The 5,886-nt window shown below is 39.8% G+C and overlaps 1 pseudogene; it reads left to right on the top strand.

The window, feature by feature from the left end:
* Positions 1-1,726: 1,726 nt before the first annotated feature.
* Positions 1,727-5,886, top strand: part of LOC102842134 — a 12,293-nt pseudogene continuing 8,133 nt past the window's right edge.

The raw sequence follows: 5,886 nt of genomic DNA on the forward strand, positions 1-5,886 counted from the left end.
ACTCCAAAATCCCTGTTCAGGCCTTTTTCCTAGTGATAAACAGTTCAGGGCTGGCTTTGGCTGTTTGCACTGCCATTTGATTTTAAGTGGAAACTGTCACTTTAAATTTTGAGGAGATCTGTGTTTATGCATAGTAGAACCCTCCAGGGGTAGCGTGTCCACTCGCTCAGGCACTCCCTCTAGTCACCAAAATGGAGGTGTGCAGACAGGGAGAGATTGCTGAACAGATACAAAAAAATAAATAATGTCCAAATCTTTATTTCTGTGGTTCTGTCAGACATCTGTGGCTGCTCTGAATCACCCCCCACTTGGTCTCACCCAAGATGGTGGCTCAGGGTGCACATGAGCATCTTGAATTAGAAAGCAATGGCTTTCTTGCTTCTGGCACAAATTCCCCTAGCTGTGAACCTTCATCCAACCTTTTAAATATTCCTTTATATGTGGTTCAAAATTTTGGCACCATCCTCTGAGCCTGCTTGGTCTGGTATTCTGTGTTGTTGCTGACAGAGCTCCTCACTGCAGTTCTACTTGATCCGCCATCTTGTTTGTTCTCCTGATTTTTTTTTTTTTTTTTTCCTTGTAGCTTCAAAACTTTTTCTGCTCAAAAAATTTTCTAGCTCTGCCTTTTGGTCAATTGCTTGAGCCACTTGGTCTTGTTTCTTCATATTAACAGAAACTGTCTGCTGCTTTGGAGACATGGTTGTGTTGTTGTATTTGTAGTAATTTGATGATTGTTATGTTGGTGTATTCTAAGGTACTCACCAACTGCCTTGTAGTGGATGTGATTAGTAGATGAGCTTGTGTATCATTCTCTGTATGCTGTTTGTGCAGTTCAGTTTAGGATGAATTTGGCTGATTTTGGTTTTTGTCATTGATCTGATGTATAGCAGTTAGTGTCGCTTCTTGTCCATTGGTTGGGTTGTAGAAGGTACAGTTGGAACTTTGCTATATGTATGTGGTTGCTTTCTCCTGTTGGGTCAGCTAGCAAGAGAAAGCACAAGCATGAGAGAAAAGGAAAACAAACAACAGAAAAATAAGAAAATATTAAAGAAAAAAAGGCAAGCAGCAGCTAGAAAAAGAATACAAAAACCAAAGAGAGAAAAAATGCAGTCTAAAATAAAAAAGAAATAAAAAAAGGAAAGAAGAACTAAGCACAATTAAGGAGAGGAATAAGTAAAAGGGAAAGAAAGCAGAGAACAGTAAAGAAAAAAAAGTAGCAGTAGGAGTGGTTAAGAAAGGGAAACAAAAATATAAAAAGAAGAAAAACTAAAAGAATAAACAAACAAAAACAATAAAAGGAAAAACAACAGGGCAAGTGGTAGACCCACAAAGGAGAAAATTCTGGTGTCTCCTGATGGCCAAGGACCTCACATTATGCGTGGGCAAGGGCTAAAATGGTAGCACTCTCATTCCTAGATAGAGTTCCTATAGGACTAGTTGTTGTCTACCCTGGGTACATAGTCTGGTAGTAGTTCTGTCGACCCCAAAGCAGCTGGGAGAACAGAGTATTTCTGTCCCAAAGGTCAGCTAAGGGTGAGAGGTCTTGCAATCCAGGCCTGGCGAGTACCAGCTCTGCTGGTCTGAGAGTAGATCAAACCTGATTCCAGTTGCTGGAGTTGGTGCTGCTGATTCCCCACACCCTTTGGTGTGGCTCCATCCACCCAGAGAGCATGAGCTTCCCTGAGAGTCTACGTGGGGGCTGGCCACAAGTTTGATCACCAGAGTCATGTGGGGTTCAAGAAAAAGTTTGCACCTTTCTTTCTGCAATAACTGGTTTGTCTCTGTGCCACCTACTGCCCTCTTGCCTTCCGAATTTCCCATAAAAGTTCAAGAAGGCTATCCTGTGTCTGGCCTGCCAGCACAGATCACCAATCTCCTTTCCATTTCACATACACCACCTCCTGGGGCGCCCCCACTCACCAAGAGTAAGTTTGGCTGCTTCTCCTAGTGAGGACTAGCCCATGGCTGGCCAGGACTGGCTCTGCAGATTTGTATCAGGGTTTTTGTCATTGATCTGATGAGTGGGGTTAGTACAGATAGCTCCCCACTCCTTTAATGGGGCTTAAAAGTGTGGTTCTCACCTTGGTGTGGCTCTGACCACTAGGCGAGCAGGAGCTTCCATGGGGGGGTGGTGTTTGTGGGTGGAGGGTTGCCTTGGTGCTGGTCATCTCTGACTCTGCTCACAAAAGCTTATGGTGGCTGTGTTGCATACAGTCAGCAAGCACAGTTCACCAGTCTCTTTTTTTTTTCTATCTCTGTTCAGATTTTTCTCCTAGTAAGCATTCAGTCACTGGTAGCGTAGTGGTTATGAATCGGGCTGCTAACCTCAAGCGCGGCAGTTCGAAACTACCAGCGGTTCCACGGGAGAAAGATGAGGCATTCTGCTCCTGTAAAGATTTACAGCCTCGGAAACCCTGTGCAGGGTCACTATGAATCGGAACCGACTCCACGGTACTTAACAACAACAACAAAGCATTCAGTCTAGTTCTGTATCCCTTAATCTGAAGTTCAGAGATCTAGGACTATCATCTACATTTGTTTCATTTGTTTTTCCATGTCTTTGTTGTAGAGGGTCCAGACAGCCTTTCTGTCTAGTCCACCATCTTGCCACCTCCCTCTGCATTATTTTTCAGTCCAAGAACTTTTCTTCCTTTTCATTCTCATCTTAATAATAATTTATTTTTGTTGACCCTCAGTCACAATTCTATAGTCATTTTAATGGCAATCACTTTTGATGTGCCCTTTATTAAGTTTCTTTTAATTAGCTCTATCAATATTTTTTTCCAAATAGTTAAACAAAATTCCAAACACGGTCAGTTCTTATTTGTTTTCAACCCTGCAGAGCTCTCTGCTAAAGGTCTCTGTCCCCTGCAACAACTCAAAATTTACCTGTGTAGCTCTCCATTTCAGGTGCCCTGTTTCTGGGTTCCCATTTCATCCTCTTTATTTGAATCCTCATTTTAACTGAATCATGTTTTGTAATACTTCCTGGTGCTTCCATTTTCAGTTTCTGTGGGGGGAATTGGCTTGGTTTTTATTATCATATCCTGAAGCACTGAGATTTCAGCTTCCTCTAGTCATTCAAGCTAGTTATTTTTCCTGTTTTTGCTTCGAAAACATTTTTAGTCTACTTTGGTTTCCTTTAATGCCATTATAATGTAATCTAAATTGTGTTTAACTGGAAGTTTCTAAATTTCATTTTAACTTTCCTCAATCTGTTTCTTACCATGTTCTCCTCACCACCCAGCAGTGTAACTGATGCATATTAAAATGTTCAATATTTATTAAATGAAGGAAGCATAGATGAGGTTATTCATATTCAGACATATTATGGCAAGAAAATATTTCACCTAATTTTTAAAAAAGTGCATCACATTATTTTGATATAAGTTCCAAAGGAGGACTTTCTGTTCATTTGCTTGTTTTAATTCTTATCAAGAGGCTGTTTCCCAGGATTTTTTTTTCCATAAAAGTATTGAAGGAGCGTTAAACACCTGGAATCGTTATCAATAGAAATACAATTTTAGTATTGCTCATAGATCACTTTTGCTAACTAAAAACTGACTAGGTTCAATACTGAACCCATTGCCACCAAGTGGATTCTGACTCATAGTGACCCTACATAGAGTTTCTGAGACTAAATCTTTACAGGGGCAAACAGCCTCATCTTTCTCCCATAGAGAAGCTCGTGGGTTTGAATTCCCAACTTTGTGATTGGCAGCGCAACACCATGTCTGTAGTACCACCAGGGATCCTTAACATAGATTCAATATAAAGCCTTAAGTAGTTCTGAATACATTTTTCAATTAGGTAAAAACATGTACCAGTGACAAAAAAGTGCTTTAAAAAAGTTTTATTTTCCTTATACATAAGAAGACCATATAATTATTTCCCACTGAAAATTTTAAAGTGAAAGTTTGAAAGGGACTATCAATTATGTTGTATTATTAGATGTAAACCAGAATTGTCCTAGGCAAAGTAGTACACATGCCCTCCTCACTGCTACTATAGATTGGACTTGTAAAGACCCAGACCTACAATTTACAAATAAAAGAAGTTTGGGTAAGATTTTGAGGGAATAGTCACAATATTGATGGATTCGTAATATGACTAAGATTCAGGATTGCCTTTTAATAAATAGAGTTGACTATATAGGATAAGCACTTGACCACAAGGTCATATTGAGCTGAAAGATCAGCAGTTCAAACTCACAGGCCCCTCCTCGGAAACCCTATACAGAATTGTTATGGGTTGAAACTTGACAGCACTAAACAGCAACACCATATATTGAATTCATTTCAAGGACAAGATATTTGATGAGTTAATCAGAGTAACAGATTCTTAAAGTTGAGGTTAATCATCAACTAGAACAGTGTTTAAGTTTACTGATAATAACTATTACTTTTACTAAAACCCCTACTTAAACTGGTTACCCAGTTGTTTCCTAGTGAAAAGCATTACATTTTGCTGCATTACCATATTGCAGGTAAGGGGCCTGCTGTACAATGCCTTCACTAAGAAGAAAAATAATAATAATATGATAATACATAAAATCTCAATGTAAAATAAAATGTACCTTCTCCTGTCTGCATTATAGAAACAGCTCCTTGTGCGATCCGTAAGTATTACCTTAATTTCTAACCAAATAGCATCCTTTTTAGTAAAATAAAATATCTCTATAAACTTTTAAGTTAATTATTAAGATATTATTAAGCAGATAATGTTATGTCAATATTTGTTGTTGTTATTGGGTGCCATCAAGTCGGTGCAGACTCACAGCGACCTTATGCACAGCAGAACGAAACACTGCTGGATCCTGGGCCATCCTCACGCTTGAGTCCATCAATGCTGCCACTTGGCCAATCTATCTCATTGGGTGAATTAATTAAATGTTTAATCAAATATAGCAGGCTGATTTTTAAGTTTCTAATTTTATATGAACTGCAAATGATATTATACATTTTAGTAGAAAAAAGGCTCCCCACCCCTGCTATGGACTCCTGGTGTGGCGCTGTAGGTTAATGCGCTGGACTGCAAAGTTGGTTTAAACTGCAAGTTTGGCAGTTCAGGCTCACCAGCTGCTCTTAAGAAACCCTACACAGGGTCACTAAGGGTTAGAAACAACACAATGGCACATAACAACAACATCTCAACCCCTGCTATACAGGGTAGATATGAGTCAGAAGTGACTCCACGGTGTGCGACAAACATAAGCCAATTTTTAAAACAATCTGAACAAACATTTATGTATGGGTGTCTAAAATTATAGAAGCAGGGATAAAATACAAAAGGATATGGTTGTTGTTGTTGTTAGGTGCCATTGAGTTGGTACTGACTCATAGCAACCCTATGCACAGCAGAACGAAACACTGCATGATCTTGGGCCAACCTCATTACTGTTGCCACGCTTGAGTCCATCAATACTGTCACTTGGCCAATCCATCTCATTGGGGGTCTTCCTCTTTTTCTCTGACCCTCCGCCTTACCAAACATGATATACTTCTCCAGTGACTGGTCCCTCCTGACAATATGTCCGAAGTATAAGAGACGAAGTTTGGCCATCTTGGCCTCCAAGGAGTACTCTGGCTGCACTTCTTTCAAAATGGATCTATTGGTTCTTTTGACAGCCCATGGCACTTTGAATATTCTCCTCCAACACCATAACTCAAAAGCATCAATTCTTCTATGGTCTGCCTTATTCACTGTGCAGCTTTTGCATGCATATGAGGTTATTGAAAATACCATGGCTTGGGTCAGGCTGTTCTGAAGCTGACATCTTTGCTCTGTAACACTTAAAAAAGGTCTTGTGCAGCAGATTTGCCTAATGCAATACGTCGTTTGATTTCTTGACTGCTGCTTCCGTGAGTGTTGATAGTTGATCCAAGA

The sequence above is a fragment of the Chrysochloris asiatica genome, unplaced genomic scaffold (genome assembly GCF_000296735.1).
Source record: "Chrysochloris asiatica unplaced genomic scaffold, ChrAsi1.0 scaffold00108, whole genome shotgun sequence".
NCBI lineage: Eukaryota > Metazoa > Chordata > Mammalia > Afrosoricida > Chrysochloridae > Chrysochloris > Chrysochloris asiatica.